At 40.1% G+C, this 24114-nt stretch overlaps 1 protein-coding gene across 1 annotated transcript in view; it reads right to left on the bottom strand.

The window, feature by feature from the left end:
* Positions 1-24114, bottom strand: part of TBC1D5 (TBC1 domain family member 5) — a 560176-nt gene that overhangs the window by 342616 nt on the left and 193446 nt on the right. The window contains exon 5 of the mRNA XM_074984496.1: positions 14632-14757. The gene's annotated coding sequence lies outside the window, so the exon portion shown is untranslated. The remainder of the gene's footprint in view (positions 1-14631; positions 14758-24114) is intronic.

Raw genomic sequence — 24114 nt, 5'->3', positions numbered from 1 at the left:
TAAATATAAAATGCATAAAATAAGCAGTATAAAAATTGCTTCTCTGAGGGAAAAATTATGCAACAATTAAAAAAAATATTTGGCCATTGTTTAAACCCTCAGCAATCTGGGTAGCACTTCACCATGTACATTGACTACACACCTGGTTACATCAAAATAAAGGGACCAATGCCAAGATGTCGGAATAGAGCTTACCACTCAATGATTATGACACGGAAGTGATTCATATAACAGAAATACAAATTTTAGTCCTAATGCTCTCCTCTGGGAACTATGTCAGTGGCTTCCCTTAAGGTGCCAATCAAGCACCCTAGTTATAACCACTTCAAAGGGGAGATGCGATAGGGCAATTTCCTGTAATTTCCTAGAGAACCCATATTAAATCAAATTTAAGTATTTTAGGAGAGAACTGTATTAAAAATGTAAATGTTTATGTATTAAAGTATACTCCAAATTAGCCGAACAGCACTGGAGATGTGGATTTTATTTGCATAAATTAGGAGTTTATACAATCAAGAGACCAGAAGACATTCAGCAGCAGAGTAACCTCCTCTACATCAGGGGTGCAGCATCATATTCCTCCTAATAGTCCTGGCCAGGGGTGTCTACTATGTCCTGCTTATTCATTCCCATGACAGCAGGACTGCAAAGGGCTCCCTGTGTTGCCAAAGGAATGACGACACAATCCCTTGAGGCACAAAGAGAAAGAGGGAGGCAGAGGTCCTTGTGAGACAGAGCAGAGACTGGCAGCTGGTATAAACAGAAGTATACTGTATTTTGGAGGAGGAAAACAATATCAATGCAACCTCTGGAAAATACTGTGAGCTTCCAAAGACTACGTTGAACAAATGAACTTTTGGGAGACTAGGTACAAAGTGGAATTCACAGGAAGTACTTAGTAGGAGAGGGCTGAAAAGTCCCTATTACAGATTCAACATATGAAACTACATGCTGAGGGGAGGAACCTTTTATCTGCTGATCGCTTCTTGCATAAGGAAATTTCAAAATCGAACTAAACAAAGGAGCAACTACGTTTCTCAGGAGGATTCTAAGCAAAAGGAACAATGAATTGATACTCACACAAAAATCACTGAATGGAGTTTGAAAGGCTGTTCAGCTGCCAGAATCCTTGATGGAGTCAGGGATGAGCTCTGTTAAGCTAATTAGCATGCATGTGGGTTCTTTTATTGTTCTATGTATCTGCTTAGTAAGCACTTTGTGGCAGGTCAACTGTGGCAAGTGCACTGTTTGCTATCTCTGAGGAGAAAGTTAACGCACGCCAGCTTAGGCAGCCTAATTTTGCTGGGAAACACAGTTTTAAGCAGGGAGCTGTGTAGTCTAGAAACACCTCAGTCAAGAGGGAGAGAGATAATCTCCACCCACAACAGCTGGTAGCTGCTGTAGGTATCCTTGACCATGAAGGGGAACATAGGTGTAGTTCCCATGGACTACAACTTATATCACCATTGTCTTTGCAGACCAAATACTCCATCACTTTCACTAATCTGTTGAAGAAGTGGGTCTGTCCCACGAAAGCTCATCACCTAATAAATTATTTTGTTAGTCTTTAAAGTGCTACCGGACTACTCTTTTTGTTTTGATGTGTTGCAGTTATTACCCTCTGTCTCTTTCCTCTTTCTTCCCATCTTGGTAAATTTTTTTCTCTTCCTCCAGACATGAGGAATCTTGATAAACTGTTAAAGGTTTGCCAAAAAGAGGGGTTTAGATTTTATGCTGGCCTGGACCTATCTGATCTCCTGTCTAAGGAGCTCCAAGGGCCACTGAGAACGCATTGTTCCACCTGTTCTTGCAGTTATCAGTACATCAGAATTTTGAACTGAATCCAGAATGAAAAGGGAAACAGCCAAGCATATAAAACACAGGTGTGATGTGTTCTCACTTGTCTCTCTTGCTTAATTGCAAGTCTGCTTTGTTCCTGAGGTGCTCAAAATCACCAGTTACTTTTCAAAATTTGGACCATCAAATATTATCAGTCTCTCTCCTCAAAGGGACATGTGAGCTGTCAGGACCAGGTGTTCTTTGCCTTTCTGATAGCAGACAAGGAAAGAGTTGACTCAAGGGACTCATCTTTCTTTAGAGAAGAGGTGACAGACAGGGGACTCCCGGCTAGGGTGCTCATTCCTACTCCACCTGTTGTCAGAAAGCTGGGCACCTCAAAGACTTCTCACAGGCAAGAACTAGATCCTCTAACTGCTTCTCCTTCAATCTCTCATACCCAGCAAGTCCTCACTTCTGCAGCTAAGAACCACGGAGCACAGGAGAAGGAACTTTGCCCCTCCACATTGTTTTTTATTTTATTCCCCAAAGCACAGATCAATCCAAACGGAACATTTTTTGACAATCTCTGGACAGATGTGCCTAGAAAGCAAGATCAAAATCTTGGGTCACTTTTACTTTTAAGTAAAAAGCTTGTTCAAAGAACTGCATTATGATGATTTAAGATTGGACAGTAATATTCCTATTGGCTGTATGAAAACAGAAAAATCATACTTTTCATGTTACAAATGTGTGATTTCAGTAAACAATTACAATAATTCTAGAAAAGGTCTATAACTAAGGAATATTGCCAATTCCTTCATAAAAATAATTATTAAATTGCACACTAATTCTATTTCTTTTGTATGAAGTTTTCACCCATAGAGCACTAAATTAGAAATAAACTAAAAAAAGCACCTCCGAACACTGAATTTATTCTATTGTCACACATATAAACAATGTTGTGATTATACATAGTATGATATTCCCTATGATGAGAATACATAACTGACTATAAGAGTCTCTTCTGAGAACAGAGGGCTGAAACACCAAAAAATAACTGACACAATGATTTGGTCAGACTACAAACACCTCTGTTTGTAAGGAAGCAAGCACGAGAGTACGAAACAATTTCCAGAAATAACTAATCCCATGTTTTTGTATTTTCTGATAATTATTAAGTCCAAATTTTGGAAATTTACCCCTTCAGAACTTTTACCTGATAGCTCTCTCGAAGTGAGCCTCATAGCAAGCATATTTCCTCAGCCACTTTGAGCCAATGGGGTGACAATGTGGTAGTGCGTTTATAGCAGTTGTGGACAACCTGTGGCGTGCGCACCCCCTTCCTGCCCCAACCCCATACTCCACACGCCTCTCCTACACTGGGATATACTTCCTTCTCCTCCTCCTCCCTCTTAGGACTTTTATAGCAGCACAACTTGCCTGATTTGCACTCCATCCCAGCTGCTCTGCCTCCCAGCGCTTGAATGCCACTAATCAACTGTCCTCAGCTACCCGAGGGAGGGAGAGGAGCAGGGACAGAGTGCAAATCAGCAGATTCATGGCACTCCAAAAGCGCTGGGAGGGACAGGGGGGAGTCGAGAGTGTGGGGCTCCTAGTGCACAAGAGGCATGGAGGAGCGGGCAGTGAAGTGGTACGTAGGCCACAGGTTGCCCACTGAGAGGAAACAGGGCTACTCATGCAACCCACTCATGAGTCTTGGTTGCCCATCACTGGTTGATATTCAGTCCATCAGCTACAGAAATGGCAGATCAGTAAGGGGCACTTGCCTTCCCACAGACAATCCACAGAGCTAACAAGTTACTATTTTTATGGAGACATTCCAAAACAAAAGTTTAAAGCCATTTTCTAAACCTAGGTTTTCTGTCACATATTTTTTCCGATCTATTCCATCAACCAGAACAACCAACAGTTTATAGTATGTATACACAAATAAATGTACTGTACATAGTGGTCTTGAATCATTTTCATAAATGTACAAAGTATCCTTTTGTTTTTAGCTACCTCCCACAACCCGAAGTATGAAAGTGAGCAAGCAGCAAAATAAAACAAAATGAAAGACATACAGAGCTTCACTAGTAACAGAGAGGGAGCTGTGCTAGTCTATACGCTATCAAAACAAAAAGCAGTCAAGTGGCACTTTGAAGACTAGCAAAATAGTTTATTAGGTGAGCTTTCGTGGGACAGACCCACTTCTTCAGACCATAGCCATGTATGTACGTATGGCTACGGTCTGAAGAAGTGGGTCTGTCTCATGAAAGCTCACCTAATAAACTATTTTGCTAGTCTTTAAAGTGCTACTTGACTGCTTTTTGTTTTGACAGAGTTCCATTAGTGTCGTGCTAGCAATACTGTAATTATACAGTAAGCCCTTGATTTAATGGACCCCAATTTAACAGACTTTGGAAATAACAGACACTGTCCACCAGCCTGCCCTCCTACCCAAATAAATGCTGGCAACTCACCAGAGCCACCGCCACAGCTTTGGCCACCTGAGCTGGAGCAGCCGCTGCCATGGCTGGGGGCCATCAAAGCTGCCAGTCCTGGAGCCACCATGCACTCCTCCCTCCCAGTAGCATGCGCTGACAGACTGAAGATTCAGATTTAATGGACTTTCAGCATTAATGGACACCCCCATCACCACCCCTTAGCCTGTTCAAGTGAGGGTTTAGTGCAGTTGAGAATATGCTTTCATTATAAACCCTATTTTCAGTGAATTACATCCCTCCTTGAAAATTTGCCTTTTGCACTTCAGTATCTCATACTTTTTTCTAAACCCAGAAGTGATCTGGGGATGGAGAGACAAATTAAGAAAATCAAATCAGTGGTCCTGAAGTTACTTATGCCTGGGGGAAAAAAAAAGTCATTTGCAGTCTCAAGATATTGTTCAGATGCAGCTGATCCATTTTCTAGCTCACACATACAACCCTGTTTGTTGTATTTTTAAAACAGTGGACAAAATACATTGAGAGGGTCTTACCTGTGACAGTGTAATAATGAACTGAGACTGCTCAGATGAGATGAAGTGTGCGAACAATAGCTGGTTTAGATTAGAGAGAGTGGCGAGACTTTCAAAATTCCATTTCTAGCACATGAAGTACAATAGTAAGATTTTCAAAACATTTTTTTTCAGCAAGGCTTCAAGCAAAAGGAGGTTGAAATGTGCACATTACTAATTCAGTTGCATGGTGAAAAACGGAAAAGTGTGTAAAGTGGAAGAGGTATGGAACCTCAAGAATCCTTGCCTCAATGTGCATCACACATGCTCAATAGTTAATGGTGCAAAGGGTTGCTGTGGCTTTTCCTCATTTTAGGGCATTTTTTTTTTTAATTGAAAGAGAGTTCTTCATCTTTCAGATGTTGTCAGGGTCATGAGATAAGAAGTTGGGCGGGAGGGGATATACCCAAGTATTCATCTCCTGAGAATTTTTTTCCCTTCTAAACTAGACAGACATTCTATGAAGAGACAGGTCAGATGGCATAGTAAAACAAAATTAGCATGTGACAAAGTTAAACTCCCTTGCCCACTCTCAAAGCCTCTTCTTGTATATCTGTATTACAACACAACCTAATTAAACTGATCACAAGCTATTTCTGACTTTCCTCAAATAATATAACATAAAACATTTCTACAACCCTAGACACAAAACACATCTTTGGTACCACAATTATTACACGACACTATAGCCTCTCCCTGACTACATAAAGGCTACGTCTACACTAGCCAAAAACTTCGAAATGGCCAAGCAAATGGCCATTACAAAGTTTACTAATTAAGCACTGAAATACATATTCAGCGCCTCATTAGCATGTGGGCGGCCGCGGCACTTCGAAATCGACACGGCTCGTCCAGATGGGGCTCCTTTTCGAAAGGACCCCGGCTACTTTGAAGTCCCCTTATTCCTTATTTTCAAAAAGGAGCTCCGCCTGGATGAGCTGCACGGTGGTGAGCCGTGTCAATTTTGAAGTGCCGTGGCCACCCGCATGCTAATGAGGCGCTGAATATGTATTTCAGCGCTTCATTAGTAAACTTCAAAATGGCCATTTGCATGGCAATTTCAAAGTTTTTGGCTACTGTAGACACGGCCAAACTGGTGTTGTCCTGACCCTCCCTCAGTTTCTGCACATTGACCCCTGGAAAAGGACACACTGATGCAGAGGGAATGGGGGGTAATTCATGGTTAACACATGCACACCACATGCTGAGGAACTACAGTTACAATAAGTAACCATTTCCTCCTCCTCTGAGTTGATGGAGCCATGTATCCCATCTAAGTGACTCACAAACAGGCGTGCTATACCACAACTTTGCTTGCATCCTTGTAGAATGAGCTCTCTCCCACCTGAGGGGGCATAGCTAAAGCTATTTCATATGCCATATTGATAAAGGATGTTATCCATTAGGAAATCACATGTGAATAAGCCACTGGACCCTTCATGTGATTTGCATATGATGCACACAAGAGAAAGCACAAAACATTTTACTCATGTCCAGATAGAAGGTCAGACCTTGCCACCATCTAAGGTCTGACGAAACTGTTCCTCTGGAGATGAATGAGACTTAGGGAGAAAAAAGAAAAAAAGAAAAAAGAAAAACACACCACTTAGTTCAAATGGAACTAAGAGACTACCTTAGACAAAAATTTAAGATGTGGTTTTAAAGCCACCTTGTCTATGGAGAATTATATATTAGGAGGTTCTGCCATCAGAGCCTGACACCCATACACTCTCTTTTTGGATATTATCACTGCTGGAAAAGTAGTTTTCTCACAGAGAAGTGGAAAAGGAGATGATATGGGCACCATATTTAGACCCTTGAATGGGAGAACATAGACAAAGAAGCCCTTTTAAAATCATGGCACTGGAGAATACTGATCTTTCCTGAACAGGGTGAGTTTGAAATGCAGACATCACTGCCAGATGCACTCTCAATGACCTAAAGGCAAGCGCCAACAACTGAAGATTCAGCACGGACTCCAAGATTTCCTGGAGAGAAGCCAGCACTGTGTGGATTCCATGAGTTCATGACCACACCAAAAATTAATCCATATTGCTGAATAGGCCATACTAGTAGAGGACTTTCTATTACTGAGGAGGACTTTTTCCAGCAATGGCTGAACACTGCTATTCCGCATTCAGCCATGCAGTGGCCACACTGTGAGGTGCATGGAGCTAAACATGGCATACAAGGAGAGGCTGTGACTCTGAACTAGTAGGACAGGATGGTGAGGACCCAGTATGCGAGCCTGAATACAAAGTGATGAGGTTGGAAAGCCAGCACTGACTCAGCCATTCAGGGACAATAAGATGATCACAGCTGTGAAAGGATTGTTCTAATCGTACCTCAGCATCCAGACTCCCATGGTCCCATTCTACTCCCTGCACCATCAGCATCCCTTGCTCTACAGGAATCCCCAGGGAGGAGTAGAGTGGTTGGATGGGGGAGGGAGGCAACAGAGAAGAGGAATCTAGTGTGCTTGCCATTTATGGGTGAAGTGGGGTTCTGGTGAGAACATAAAGGCATCATCTTTGTGCATGCCATGTAGTTGGTACTTCCATTCAGCCTCTCTTCTTCCCCTTTGGTTTTTAGCAAATGCATGACCATATTTATATCATATCTCAGGAAACAGAGAATTCATACTGGATAACTGGCTATTATTGCACAAATTGGGAGAGGACAACCTGGCTTCCCATTTAAAAAACTGGGCTCATTTGAACTCTGTTAGATTTCATGATATAGGGAACATTTCTGCTGATTGACCATCTGGAGGCTGATGACAAAGTTGCATTACAGGGTTTCTAACTTCCATACTTGGTACTGGAGAAGAGTTGGAAGTACTCACGCCATCCAACGCATTGGCTCCAACTCCATGGTAGTTTTGGCTACAATCATGACCACCATCCCTCTGTTGGTACTGCTAGGCATACTTCTCTTGCTCCAGTGCGTTGGATACATACAGAACTAAATATAATACACGCCGCATCTACTCAAAGTAGCAGCAAACTTAACATTGACATGTCCTAATTTTTGAGTGCTTAACTGATACAAACATAACATTCTCTTATCTGTATTTATTGAATGGAATATTAATATTTTAGAAGCATTTATTTTAAACTTTTATCTGAGAAATTCTCTGTCAAAAGACCTGTAAATTTAATATTGAATATTCATATACTTGCAAAATACTGTATCTAATTTATTAAATATGGCTAAACATGATACAGGAATGACCTGACAAAAAGCTAAGTACTTAGCACGGTTCTTTTAAACACTAAGAACAGAAGAGCAAAAATCAGATATTCCATTTGTTTGCTTCAAAACACTGGATGTTTTTCTTTTATCTAATTCTCAGCAAATGAAAGGTAGGTTTTTATTGGCCTTATGCACTGAAAAGTGCACACTAACCATGTATTGAGTGCTACCAAATGAATTTTTGCTATGTGCAATTTCAAAAATTCAAACAGGCCTCCAAAAATATCAAAACATTTAAAAGAAACATTTATCACAACAATATCTGCAGTTGTGACATTCTAAACATCCCTGTACTGGTTTTACTGAGACTGCACATATACAGCAGTATATAAGAAATGAAGTCCTTGAGTAAAAAAGTCTTTCTAAATGTCTGCCTTGAATATTATAAAATTATATGAGGAATGAGGAAGAAACAAGGCTTATAATGCATATATATACGAAAGTGTATTAGACTGCATTTAATTACCAGTTCAAACAACCTGATCTAACCTTTGACAAGTAAAATAAATGTTCTGAATAATTTAACCAAAGCAAACATTTGCACTTAATTCTGGCTAATTATAGTAAGAGTTGTACAGAGAGACAGAGCAAAATGGTAATTTATACACTCATGCTGCAGTTGCCACGAATATTTCTGGAAGTCCCTGATTTTTTTTTTTTCAAGTGAGGTTTGTATATATCATCATCTTGGAGGAAGATCACTTCATGTATGTTTATGTTAGGAAGCATGACATTAGGACTCTCAAACATGATCTACAAACAGCAGCAACAACCAGGAAAAGCTATGCAAAATTAGTTTTAGAAATGTGTTAGGTATAGGAATTTGCCTCTTTTCTAGTGATTAATCAAAAGTTCCTAGTCCTCACTCTAATCTTATTTTGTTTCAAAACTGACCAAAAATCTGTAGGCGAAACACCATAAATACTGCAGCAATATTTTAACTTCAAAGGTAGGCCCTCCCTCAAAAAAATATCTGTGAGAAGAATTCCAGTATATGCCTTTTTTTTTTTTTTTAAATTCAGACACAAATATAGTTTGGGGGATTTTAGCATTTTAATGGCTAAACTTAAAATATGTGCAAAGAGGTAAGCTGCTTATTTTAACTGTAATTTTATTTCATGTCAGATCATCAACAGCTGAAAAACTAAATTCTGCTGAAAAAAATCTAATCTTTCTTCTTCAGGAGAATGCATCTTACTGTCATACTCAAATATCTTAACTAAGCACTATTGAAAACAACAGGTTAACAATTTTCATCTACAAGTTAAACTTCAAAAATCTGGGACTCTGGTTTGTCAACATCTATAGCCTGGCTGTGGCTGGGCAGCTGCAGCCAGGCTGAGAAACTGGCAGGGACTAGGAAGCTGGGGAGCAGGAGCTGTATGTGGGGCTGGAAAGCTGGAGGCTGTGGGCCACAAGAGCCAGGGCTGGTGACCAGGAGCAGGCTGATACCCCGGAGCGGAGCCAGGAAGCAGGGCTGGTGGATAACAATAGAAAATTTACCTCCCTGGTCCAACAACCCTGGATTTAGACCAGTCAGGTCCTGAGGGTGCCAGACCAGGGAAGTCCAACATTAACTTTGGTGGTGAAAAGCTGGGAGTGGGAACAGGTGTCTCCATCTGCATGCACAATTGCTATGGTTCAGTAAATACAGAAGACCATGAAAATGTCTAAGGACAAGTAAGATATGGTAAATCTTTATTAAAAAAAATCAATGAATCCCAAATCCTGAATATATATTACATAGGAAGGTTTTTTGTAATCTACAAAATACAAAATGAAGAGCATTAAAAATATTAAAACTGACTATGTATGCTCCTCTCTTTTCCCAAAAGGGATTTCTGGCCTGAAGTTTCCAAGACAAAACATATTATTTTTAAGTTACTTTTCACATTTTCATAAATATTTAAACTTTACATCCATCTCTCTGAACAAAATTTTTAATATATTTATAAAGACATGAAGGAAAGCTTTGGCCTCATAATGAAAAAGCATCAATTAAAATATTTCTTGTATCATGAAGGAAAATGTACATTTTTTAAAATTTAGAGCAAATAGTTTTATTGAAAACTAAGTGATAATCAGAAGGGAAGAAAAAAGGGAGACAAATGAAGGAGTTTGTGTGTAAAACAGTATGGACTGAATATTGGAAAATTAAGTTTCAAGGTCATTACTATACTTGCTCAAAAGCTTCGTATGAAATTTTTAAGCAAACAAAGTGGTAAAATATTTCTCAAAATCCTTGCCTAGCTCTCTGGAGAAATATTGATACAGCATTGATTCTACCATGGGTGCACTGCTGGACACCATCAGACAAGCAGAATGCACCGTTCTTAAGACAAGGAAACAACCAAATAAAAATCTGCTGTGTATTGGATAGGATAGATGGATACTGGAAAATCAGTAAGTAATGAATCAACATGTACCAGTTCTCACGCGAATCTATCGTAGTAGTATCTGAAAGTTTAATTAGAACAACCTTCATAGGGCAATATACCTTCTGACTTTTGCCTCTTAAAATATCGTCAAGTTCATCAAGTTAAATTCACCACAAATCTCAGATACTATGGGCAGTGTGTTAATTTTACCATTCCATGAATTAGAATCTAATAAAAATCCTCCACCTTTGGCTCTTTCCCAACAATTCTGATGAGCCCCTTCTGAATTTTATTCCATCAAGATAATTATGGTTTTGGTAAACATTAATATACGCACACTTCAGCAGGCTTTGAGCAAAGGCTCCTTCTGAGTGGAGAGGTGGGCGCTTTACAAATAAAATGTTATAATCAGGCCTCATCTTTGTCATCTGTACATATTTGTAGTTACTGTTAATTTTCTGAAATGCAGCATATTTTAAAGAGTCCCAAGCTAAAAATTAATGTCTGAACTTGAAATAATAAAGACAGGAGAACAATTTTATTAAGGAAGCATGTTCTAAATGTCCCCAATAGTCACCTTAAAGGAAAGAAAGCAGAACATTAATGTTATAAAAATGAAGCAAAAAGATAAATATTTTACTCACACACTGACTAATCATAAATCTCGACAATGCTTGGATTGTTGGTGCACTGACATCTTGTACTGTGTGCGCGCACACGCACATAATGTTACCTTGTACTCTGTGTGTGTGAGCACATTTGTGTGTGCATGTGCACACACACACACCTTTTCTCTTGCCTTTTCTTTGGATTGTAAGCACTTTGGGGCAGAGGTCATTTTTTGTTCCATATTTGTACACTGAGGTGGGTGTCCATGACTGTGGCTCCAAGGTAGAATGATGATAAAACAAATACCAATAATTAGCTATACTGTTGGGACTAATGAATCCATACTTCTAAAGTTGAGGGAATTTGGATATCTTCCCACAGATGTCATATTGCACATCAGGCTGATAGGGATGTTTGTTGTACTAACATGCATACAAATGAAAAACACAGTTATAAGCCCATTTATAAATACATGCATATTTGTTGTATATCAGGTAATAACCTTGTATATCAAAATATATTATGGAATACGATGTGAACACTCTACAAGTAGTCCCTGTGCCTTTGGTACACAACAGTGAAATCTCCCGTGGTCTGTAGATCTTTTATCTGATCTCAGCAATTGGGTTTGGCATGCAGGTGGCTGAGTGGCAAAATATGCGAGAGGTCAGACTAGATATGACAGTCCATTGACTCTGCAACAGTTGGCAGCAAAATCATAATCAGCAATGACTACTGGGCAAACGGACTAAAAAGAATGATGGTATGCTTATTATTGATGTATTACTGCACGTGAACTTCCCCATCTAACACTTCAGCCCCGATCGTTTAGTTACTAGAAATGACAATTAGTTTAGGCTTTCTTATAAGTTACTAATATATTTTACTTTCAAGTATACTTGCAGAGTCTTCTTGAAGAGAAATCAAATTCTGTGTATGATAGTTTTGTGATGAGGATTTCTGTTCACAATGAATGTAAATTGATACTACAGCATTCATTTTATACATTATGTTAGACTGAAATGAGAAGTAAAAGACCAGCATCAGCTACTTGTATTCACAATTTATTAGCTTAGCGAATGCTTAGATAATCTGCAACTTGACTGTCCTGGAATGAGGGGGAAGTTTACAGCAGAACTGAAAGCAGACTTTTATTTAAAGAGATGCTCATATAAATTGCAATGAGAACATCTCAAGCTAATATCTAAGCTGAACTAGAACACAGACAGTGGTTTAAAGCAAAATTAATTTATACCACCCAAATCCAGAAAAGCATAATTTCAAGCCTTGATCTTATTAGGATACTTAATGTAATCTCATTAGGATGAGAGCTTCTATATATCCAAGTGTCTTACACATTCTAAATATATTGTAAGGCTCAAATAAAGATTGTCATTGAAGTATTTAACAATATCAAAGCCTACTTTGGCAGGGTCAGAATGCTAGATCGTTAATTAACGAGAGGTGTGCCAATGCAGTCCAGAGTAGAGGACAGTGCACTATCATAAATGGGGATCCATTTTCAAGTAACAGATCCATAGTTTCCAGAAGCCTAAGAAATCACAACTTTATTTCCCATGTGAGTTGAAATTGGCATGAGGGACCTGATTTTCAGAAAGGCTGTCAGACATGTCCAGAAAAAGTAAAAGTGGACTATGGTTGCTTAGCATTTCTGAAAGTCAGGCCTAGTGCCATGTACAGAGGAAATGCTGCCAGAAACATTACTCACAGTACGTCTGCCAGTCCATAGAGAATCATATATATTCGGTGAGAGCAAGCAAATGGATAGGAAAAACTCACTACAGAAAAATAAAGGGAAACTGGTCATCAGAATAAAGGGCAGGTCCTGCCTCTATTTTTATCCCCACTGACAAAAGAGAAGAACTGAGAAAAGTCAATCTATGTAGAAATTGACAACAGATGCCAATTTTTAAATATTTTTAATGGCTACAGCAGACCTTAAGAGAGAGCTGTTTTGATCTTATTGGAAGCAGCTTGTATACTCCAACATTAATGTATGCACATATATATTAATGAAGTAGACATGTTAATCCCCCAACGTCTGTAACTGTGAGGCACCTAAGCATTATTTCCTTCACCATCAGTCTTGTGTAAGTAACACACTGTGGCAACATATGAATAGTTCATAGCTCCAGCAATAAATGAGTGAATGAACAGTGACCTAAACCCTCAGCAGCAATTAAGGGTTCTGTTTCTTTACTGATCAGCTATCACATACACACAGCAAACAAGTGTGTTTTTGCTATGCACACTTGCTCTGCTAGTAAGTTAAATAAGGGAACTATTTCTGTCAAGAACATTTGCGACCCTTTTACTTACAAGCCTTGTTTCTTGTTAAGTATTGGCTTTTATTCTGATGGAGCTGTTTTTGAAAAGTCAAACAAATGGAGGAAGTGTTAATGGGATTTGGGCAAAGAATAAGCAAAGGCACAAAGCAAATCCAGTTGTCTCCCATGAGTGGGTGAGATTCAGTTTGACCTTCCTGAAAACTGCAATGAAAAGCTATAGTTGAGTAGAGGTATTTCACCTTAGTGTGCAGCTAAGCATCTCTTACAAATATTGGCAAGCTAAAAGAGTTCAACAGCAAACAGGGTGATTATCAACATTATCGTCTGATAGCTGTTTATTTCCATGTTTGGGAATGGGAAAAATGTAGATACACGGATTACTACTCCAGTGTGTGTACACACCCACCCACCAGATATTATTGTACATACAGTATACTCCTACATATTACATGATTAATGTTATTCTGGTTCATATAAATACAATGAAATTCTAACTGCTGAATCTCTATAAGTCAAAAACGCAGCATTTGCACTTTCAGAATTCATGTTGAATATTCACCATTTGCAATTAGCAAACATACCCTTAACATATACAGAACCCACTATCACTATGTTATCTAAGAGCTCTACATGGAATCCCAAAAGTCATTCCTCCAGACTTACTAGTTACATGGTAAAAAGTTTTATCTATTTTTTCTCAATTCCTAAATGTCATATTCTTATAATCCCTTATTTAAAGTATAGTAAACTATAGTTTATCCACAATTTGATCAAACCATAACTGTCAGATAACCAGCATAATGCCAGTAAAACACGGCTTCCCTTTCCCCTCCCTCCACTCCCTCCCCCACCCCCGAGAGTGCCACGGTGTTGTGTAAGCCTCCCCACAGGCTGAGTGAGAACCCCCCAGGCTCATCCACGTGGTGATGTCCCCCCACATGTGGCTTCTCATGGGGCATGGCTGTGCCCCCACCTCACAAGGTAAATGGGGCAGCAGTTGAGTAGGAGCTGGAACTGGGGGGTGGGAGAAGATAAATTTTCTTAATGGGGGACTACTGACCACTGCCTGTGCTCCCCCAGCAGCTCTCTATTAACCAGAATATTTGAATATCCAGCAACTTCCCAGTCCTGGGGTTGCTGGATATCAAAGCGTTTACTGCATGATAAAATTGAACTGTGAAAACGTGAGTTTAAGAAACACCAAACCCGGCTGAAGAGAAAAGCTAACCTCACAATGAATATTATGTTATAATACATTAAATTAAAATAAGAAGGACAACACTACCGTAGCCTTTGCAGAAAGTAAAGGAAGGTAGGAACAGAAGTAGTGAAATAATAGTTCTGTAATCAGCAGGCTCTTCCTCCTATGGCATGCTTCTCAGAAACAACAATTGTTTTTCTCTTCCTCTCTCTGTTAATCAAAGAACAATCGATTTGGATAATTAGTCAGAGGTACGGAACTGCCACTACAATACAAAGTAAACAATTTGACCTTTCATTCCATAAAGTATTATTACAGTCTCTTAGTGAGCTTTTTTGTTTCTGAGTTTATAATTTTGAAACTGAAATTTGTAGAGAATAAATGAATACATATTATCTATAATATTTTACATGTTTTGAACATTTTTACTGCATTTACAGCATGCTCTGGCAAAACACTGACATAACTATCTGAAGTTCAGACTAGCTCTACCCCTTCCAGCACTAATTCTAAATTTGTAGCATGTGTGAAGCTTCCTGTTAATGTAAGAGAATCAGAGAGTGAAATGGATTATAAACTGACTATAAGTACACATAAAAAAGCATCCATTTTCATCGTCATAGTAAACTGTAAATCAAGATGACTTAAACGACTAAATAGTGAAAAGCAAATTATATTTTAAAAATTAGTAACAAAAGGAAAGGGCATCTGATTTTAAAACATATCTCTACACTGCCTAGATGAGGTGGCGAGAAAGAGAGCCTGGATTTGATTAGACTGGAAGGGGGAAAGCAACACCTTGAGTCACAAATTGCCAACCTAAGGGCCAGTGAGCTGTCAACCCAACCATTTTTGGCTGGGCCAACCCCCTGAGGTGCTCTGACCCAGTACACAAAGTCACAATGCCACACACTGAAATCTGGATAGAGATGATGCGACTACTGTGTATGTCAGAAGCGTCAGGCTGCTGGGGGTGGACTGCCTGAGACCAAACCTTTGCCAACTTCCCAGGTCTTTTACCTCCATCCATCTTCAAAGGGTGCTCCTCAGCCTCCACCTGGAAACCTGAGGATTTAGGTGGTCTGGAGGCTTCTCTGTCTGCACTCAATCCAAACCACTTTTGAAATTATTCCTAGTCCAGGACGGAAAGAGGATTCCCACCCCCCTGGCTAAACTTGGGAGCTAATTAGCGCTCAGATGTGTGGGATCCATGACTGTATGTAAATTATTTCTGGGCATGTAGTAGGCATCATCCTTCCACTGCTGCCCTTTAATGGGGTTACTATTTGCATAGCATTTCAAGATGCTGTGGATCTGACCAGTTAACAAATGTTTAGCATCAAGGAAGAAATATGCCCTGGGGTAAGGACATGCAACAGGCTTTTTCACCTTCCTCACAGCAGCTTGGAGGCCTTGCTTTAGGTTAATAAGGAGCTGTATAAGAAAAAGGAGATCCTAATTTGGTTACTTCTTCTGGGCAGTATGCAGTGCAGGTGAGAGGCCTCAGCTTCCAAAGGTAAATACAAGTAAAACACTGAAGACATAGTTGGTGGACTCTAACAGCCTGTAGGGAAAGGGGCCATAGTCCGAAGACTTCAAGTACTCTCTACTCATGTATATCTTTATTTCTCTGTACAGGAGAGCAAAGGATAGGTTGAATCCAACCACACAACCCTTCTTATTTCTGTCAATCTCTGCTCATGCTCTTGTGTTCCTTCTTAATGTCTACCAGACAATCAGTGTCCCCTGTAAAATAAGCGCTTGGGCAGTTGCCCAGGAGAGAGTCAGGTGCCACCCAGCTAATTAGCAGAGCACCCACAGCCCGCAGCATGTGTTTCCGGTGTTACTCATCTAACATGCCTTGGTGCACATAACAAAATTTATTCTACCCAAGGATGGAAAAAATTAGCAAGAATACTGCAAACAATACCTTTTTACAAAATAAATATTGGAAGGTGTTATTATGACCTAATAAGTACATAATATTTTCTATTGTTTGAATTCATACTTGACATTCTTTTAAAATTAAAATAAAGCATAGTGACTATGTATACAAAACTAAATTAACATGGAATTAAAGGCACAGGTTAAAGCTGTGAATTGAGAAAATTTACATTTCCTGTAGGCTACCCTGGACAAAGCTTACTGATGTACATATCATCCTTTGTATACCATCTGATATAATATACTAAGCTCTTTATCTGAACAGGAAAGCTCAAAAAAACCCAGCAGCTGAAGCCTATGGGCTGTTGCAACTTGGATTATTTAACAAACTTCCTCTGTCTCACTGACTCAGGGAACTGACCTTCCACAGTAAGGATGTAAAATCCCATTTAATTGGTTAACCAGTTAAAGGGCAGATTTAACCATTTAACCAATTAAGGGGGGTGTCCAGGGAGGCCTCTCTCCTCCCATACCCACCTGTGGTATTGTCAGGGACCAGGGCTGCTCCAGTCAGGATGGAGCTCCCCTGCCCGCGGCACGCTGTAGCCCATGCTGAGGATGGGGACTGCTCCAGCTGGACTAGAGTGCCTCAGCCCACAGTAGCCCCATGTCACTGGGGCAACCCTCTGCCCATAGTAGGTAGGGAGCTGCTGCAGCCCCTACCAGTTAACTAGTTAATCATAAACACCCCTACGCTACTATTTAGCCAATTGCTTTTCAGGAAGGCAACCCTATGAATGGGGTTAAGTTTTCAAATCTTCAGAGATCAGGGACATTCCTATATTTTCCTGAACTAACCTATTTTCTCTTGCAGCATGTCAGTCCCACCAATCACCCAGAATCTGAATAAATTTGGTGGGGGGGGGCACTAAACTCATACTGAACTTCAGTCTCCAATTCAGAGAGTTGGATTCTTTCAGCATGAACTCCAAGTCAAGTGTTGGGTGTGTGTTTTTTTTTTTTTGTTCCTTCCCCTTCAAACCCTCAGTGCAAGGATTGCAATCAGCAAAACAAGCATTATGTTTTCTACTTTTATGGTGGAGGGTTTTTTTTTTTTTTTTGTGGCACCTTGATAAACCTGATTGAAAGCAAAGATCCTGATATCAGTATTCAGACCACTGAAGAAAAAAATCAGGCAGTTGATCCTAGTCATAAAAGTAATAGCAATAATGTTGACGTAATTAATGACTTGAGGATACTGAGTGTTCTTTTGGAAGTTAGGTAAAATTAGAATTAAAAACACAAAGGAATAAGAGCTCAAACTATCATTTTCTCTTATGTACAAATCTGTATAGGTTGAACCTCCCAAAACTGGCACTCTCTGGTTCAGCAGCACTGGTGGTCCAACAGTACCATGGATTTACTGGACCAAAGATCCCAGGATGGGAGGCTAGTACGGGGGAGGGTCAGGCGGAATGCAGTAATAAGGGAGCCTGGCTAGGTTTGTATCCCTGGCCCGAGGTGGCAGCTGGCTGGGGCCAGAACCAGCCTCCAGAGGAGGGGCCATGACAGCAGCCTGACTATGAGCAGAACTGGCACCCAAGGGGCCAGAGCAGTGTCTTGCACCCCAGCCAGGGCTGGAGCTGGCCCCGCAGGGCTGGGGCCAGGACCATGCCGGCAGCATCCAAGGGGCTTGGGCTGTGCGCTGGCACTCTGGTATGGACTGGGGCCAGCACCCAAGGGGCCACAGACGTGTCTGGCAGCCCAGGCCAGGGCCAGCCTCCAGGGGTAAGGCCTTGCCAGCAGCACAGCCAGGGCCAGAGCCGGGGCTATGTCTGGCAGCCTGCCCAGTTCTGGAGCTGGCCTCCACATCCAGCAGCCTGAATGTGACCAGGCCCAAGTCAGCTCAGCAGAAGCCGAGGTCCATGCAGGAGGTAAGGGGGCCACAGGGTTGCGGGGTAGGGGGAGGCAGAGCCAGCAGCAGGGAGCAGCTGCAGACCGGGTGGCCTTTCATCCAACAAATTCCCTCATTTGGAACCACTCAGGTCCCAAGGGTGCCGGATGAGAGAGGTGCAACTTGTAGAGGAAATAAGCTGTTCTAGATGCCGTCTCATACGAATACATTTCAAGCAGCCTCGAAAAGGTGCCTTACAACATACCACCTCTTAAACATATCTCACTTTGAGAGACATCACTCATTTCAGCCAAGAAATAATCCATGTTCCATACATCAGGTGACCTCTCACTCTTACTGTTGAAAGTTATTTTAATCAGTAACACAGAATCACGAAAAGGTTATAAGAATTACTTATACATTTAGAATTTCAAGCTTTCTTTGTCTCTCTTTCATTTTAGGTCTTTGCCACACACTGCTTTCCACATTTGGGTATGGCAAGTTAAAGGTATGCCCTGAAGTGGAGGGCTGATGGATGGATGAGGAAGACCAGTATCTTTCATTACATGAGCACAGAACACTAGGCAAAGTGCATGCTATTTCGCAAACATCACAATACTAACTTCCATACTCTACACCGAAGTGCAGAAGGTACTCATTGTGCAATGCTATGCACCATTGAAGCAGCTGAGGAATGTAAAACAGACTTCTAAGAGAAAATTACAAAGTGCTGTGAACCAGAAAGCAAAGAAGGATATCTTGATTTTGACGGGCGACTTCAAAGCAAATAGTGAAAGCATAAACACAGGCAGAGAACAGACTAACGGAAAAGAACGCCTAGGTAACATGAATTCAAATGGACAGCGCATCAGTGACTTTTACCGCCTATCACCAAATCGCTGAAGGAACAGTGTTTTTCCACACGAAAAAGATCCATAAGGTTACTTGGGTTTCAGTGGACCATCAGAAAACCAGAATGATCACAGATGTATCAGCAATTCTTTGAGAAGATCAATGCAGGACATCCCCATGGAAGAGGAGCGGCTGTAGGTTTAGACCGCCATCTGCCCATGATAAAACTAAAGGTCAAGAGGTACAACAAAAAAGCAACCAAGCCGGGATTGAGATTCAACATGGAGCAGCTAACAGATTTAGAGAAAAGAACTGGTTTCCAAGGGGAGGTGTTCAACAAATATGTGCTTCTGACAAACCTCAGCCTGGAAGATGCTACCGTGGAACAAACTTGAGAAGACATCAAAACAGCCTGGAAAGAGACCTGTGATAAAACACTGGGAAAGAGGACAAGGCATCACAAACCATGAATCTCAGCAGAAGCTCTCAGAAAAGTGAAGGAATGAAAGGACAGAAAGGCAGCAATCAACAGCAAAACAAGAGCAGCCAAGGCAGAAGCTCACAGGATGTATTCAGAAGCCAACAGAGAAGTTTAAAAGGCTGTAAGACGGGGAAAGAAAACCTTGCACCACAAGTGGAATAAGCTGCAGGATAGAGAAACTTCAAAAAGCTGTATGACATCCCAGGGAAGCTGGCTGGGTCACAGTGTGCAGTGGATCAGCCAGTACCTGGTAAAGAGGGGCATGTGCTAACGAACCCAAGTGAGCAGCTCACAATGGACTGGATTATGAACAGGACAGCAGATGGCCATCAACGAGGAAGTCACTGGACACTTTTCAAACAGCTGGAGGACACTGATTTTGCTGACAATGTCACCCTCCTTTCACACCGACATGAAAGCACTGAAGAAAAGGTCATAACACTGGACAAAATTGCCTCAACGACTAGACTGAGCAGTAACAAGGGAAAGACCAAGACAATGAGGATCAACCAGTACAGCAACAACTCCATTACACTAGGAGGGAATGACCTGGAAGATGTGGAGCAATTTACCTACTTAGAGAGCATTATGGTAAGAGACAGAGGAACAGACAAGGATATCAGTACCAGGACAGGGAAAGCAACAGCTGCTTTCAACTCTCTTCATCCCATTTGGAGTTCGCAAGTAGTATCTGCGAAGATGAAACTGCAGATCTTCTTTAGCAGAACTTAAGAGACATGACACATATGTGTTTTATGATTATTAAACAGAAGGCATTATTACAACACACAAAAATTTTAAATTATTGTGGAAGCCTTCATAGAATAACGTCAGCTTGACCTAGGCTTCCCTCCATATTAATATGAGATTAAAATAAGAATTTATAAACCCCAAAAGCAATATATTGCAAATACTATTTTTAAGCATTCCACTGCAAGCCATTCTACTGTGTTGTGCTAGGTAATAAAAGCCAGAAACTGAAACATTAAAATCCCCCACTTTGACAAATGTATTAATGGCGGAAAGCAAAACAGATTTTTGGAGTTTTTAGCTTTACTAATCTGCAACATTAAGAGGTAAGGACTTTTGTTTTTAAATATACACTATGAATTTTAACCTGTTTTCCTTTAACTCTGAAGTTTCTAAAATTTTATGCAGCTGTAATCACAACCTTAACATTCTGCTGACAATATTTTATTCATATAATTATCTACTCATTTCCATTGTTCTACTATGCACTTAAATACATCTGTTAATATAAATACTCAAAGAATGAAAACCTTTGCTACATGTTTTTACCTTCACCTCTCCCTTTCTACCATACCCTGGAGAAATATTTAAAAAAGAAACTTGCACCTGATATGCCACATTAACCTTGAAAGCAGTAGATTAACATCTACAAAAAATAAAAAAGCAATGGGAATTTTTTGGACAATTTATAAATGGTTATTAATATAATCAGTTCTGTTATGTCCCAGAGAAAACATCTTATTAGTTCTACAATTAAATGATTCAGCAACCATCCACACTATCTTTGCCTTTTAACAGTTGCAATCAGTAGCAGATCTAGGTGTAATCAACAGCAGCAGGGGGTTTTAGGAAGCAAAACAAAACAAAAACAGTAGGGATCTCTACCAGTATACAGTAATTGATACAAGGAGGCATTTTATTCTAAGTTAGCCAAAGATATAAGGAAGTTTATACATGTTGTATTCTATTATCCAGAATTAGTATTTCAATTCATCACAGCAATGCAATACAGTCAACACAGTCAAACCCTTAGATACAATCACATCTCCTCTGATCCTACTGACAGACCAAAATCTATAAGACCTCTACCTAGCATTTGTAAAACTGAATTACCCACCAGGAGAAGTAAAAAACAAACTGACAGGGCCAGATGAATACCCAGAAACCAGCTACTTCAGGGTGGTACCCCAGAAAATCAACAACAGAACATCACTTGTCATTACCTATAGCTCCCAACTCAAACCCCTGCAAAGCAGCATTAAAAATCTACAATCTATTCTGGCTCAGGATGCCACTCTCCAGAAGGCTCTAGGTGACAGGCCTGTCCTTTCCTATAGACAACCTCCTAACCTGAGAAAGATTCTCACCAGCAATCACAGGCTACACCATAGTAATATCAATCCTGGAACTTTTCCTTGCAACAAACCCCACTGCCAACTTTGTCCACGTTTATTCTGGGGATACCATCACTGGACCTGGCCATGTTAATCACAAGATCAAAGGCACATTCTCATGCACTTCCAGTAACATTACATATGCTATCATGTGCCAACAATGCCCTGACACTATGCACATTGGACAGACTGGGCAAAACCTATGCCAAACAAGAAATGGACACAGCGCAGACATCAAGAAACTCAATACACATAAGCTGGCCAGTGAACACTTCAACAGAGTGGGCCATTCTGTTAAAGGACTTATTTGTATCCTGGAACACAGAGAATTTAACAATAGATTAGAGAGAGAGATTTGAGAGTAAGAGTACATATTCAAATTCACCATAGTAACACGTGGTACGAACAGAGACAACTACCTTGTGCATTACAAGGACTGCTTCCCTTCCTTTGATGCTCATAATTATCTCAGACAGGACACCTCTCACCCCCTTCCTTCAATCCTATTTGATTTGTCAGTTTTTATTACAATTTTTTTTTCAGTATGCTGTACTTATAAAGTCAGTTTGTATTGGAAATGAAACTAAACTGATGAAGTAGGTCTGTCCCACGAAAGCTCATCACCAAATAAATCAATCATTGTTAGACTTCAAAGTACTACATTTCTGCTGCTTTGGTTTGTAGCAATGCAATAAGGTATTTTAAAATGGTGTGATATTGTTTTAATCTTTCATAGAGTTCTTCAAGCCCTCCTCTGCAAAGGAGCTTCCGTGCCTCCAACATGACACTTAATGGCCCCGCCTTTACTTTTCCTTTTACAAGATAATACTGTCTAAACTACACAATTTTCTTTTAAACATAAATTCACCTGAGACCAAAGTAACCCAGAATCCACAGATGCCATCCCTTGAACTGGTGGGTAGATTGCTCCTGTGACATATTCCTGTCAAGCACTGCACTTTCAGCCAGTTCTATGCTTAGTAACAAAACCATGCTTCCCAAAATGACCGAAGAATACCATATATATATTATATGTGAATATAGACATTTATAGTCTGAGTTTTTAAACTTTTATCATCTTTTCCACTAATATTACCTTTCCTGTAGGAAAGTAGTACATTTTTTATTCAAGACAAATAAATAGGTGGCACAGCATTTAAGTGCCCTTTTGCTTTTGAGATCTGAGTTCAATTCGTGCTTGGGACATACATGTTAAATGAGTTTTCTACCCTCCAGGTGATATGGGTATTATTGCCCCCCTCCACTGCACTCAAAACGACTGACAGGAAAATATTAAGTCACAATAAATGGTAACAGTTTAGTTTTCTACTGCTTAATGATAACTGGGTCCCACCAGACTTAGCTTCCTTTCTGTATATTAGCTAAAATATAGCGTTTAAAATTGCCTTTAAAACTCCTTCAAGAGAGAGCTAAAATACACTGAAAATTATATTCCTTGTAGCTTTTCTGTTTTATTAAAACCATAAAAATAAAGATTTGACATATATTATTTGTTAAAATCTGGTACACAATCAACTCCACAGCGTAAAATACTTTTTGTTTTTATCCATCTATCCATTCAGTTGTTGAGATCATACATTAGCAAAGACAGTACTGCTTACATACGAGTTGGGCTGATTAGTTCAGATAGTACAGTTCAGATAGTTCAGAAGCTGCAATCAGGATCAGGGTCCCATTGGACTGTACACTTAAGTGTACAATTAAATGTACAGGCAGCACTGGTCCCTGCCCCATGATCTCTGTTCTAGAAAATTAATAACACAAATACAACATATGACAAGTGTGGGCAAAATAAAAAATAAAAACCAGAAGGGATGGAGACAAGTGAGAATAATGAAAATACCTCACAGTCACAAAGTAGCTGTTGTACAACTTAATTGATCCTTGCTGATTCCAAACTATCTTACTTTTATAATAAGTAAGAAGATCAGTGAATCCTGACTGTTGTATAAATTATCCTTCTTTGATTGGCTGATTTGTTGGCAGCAGAGCAAAAGTGTTTCTTGTGGGGCAGTATTTTCCCTCATTTATATTTGAGGAAATAACATGTTCACAGACTGCTCATTCATGTCTGGAGCATCAATTTACAACCAGCAGTCTACTGGTCACAGATACATCAGTGTCTCTCACTCTTTTTCCCAAAGGGAAAGGTAAACTCTGGAAAAAAGGGTATACTGGAAGAGAGAAAGACAACTCTGGGCATTTAAACAAAAGCACTGTCCTTGCAGAAACATAACTGCACAACTGCAAGGGATCCACCTTGAAATTTTCTCCTTCTGGAAGATTAAAGG

This window comes from Carettochelys insculpta, chromosome 2, assembly GCF_033958435.1.
Source record: "Carettochelys insculpta isolate YL-2023 chromosome 2, ASM3395843v1, whole genome shotgun sequence".
In the NCBI taxonomy this organism is placed as follows: Eukaryota; Metazoa; Chordata; order Testudines; family Carettochelyidae; genus Carettochelys; species Carettochelys insculpta.
This window is presented reverse-complemented; position numbering and strand designations above follow the sequence as displayed.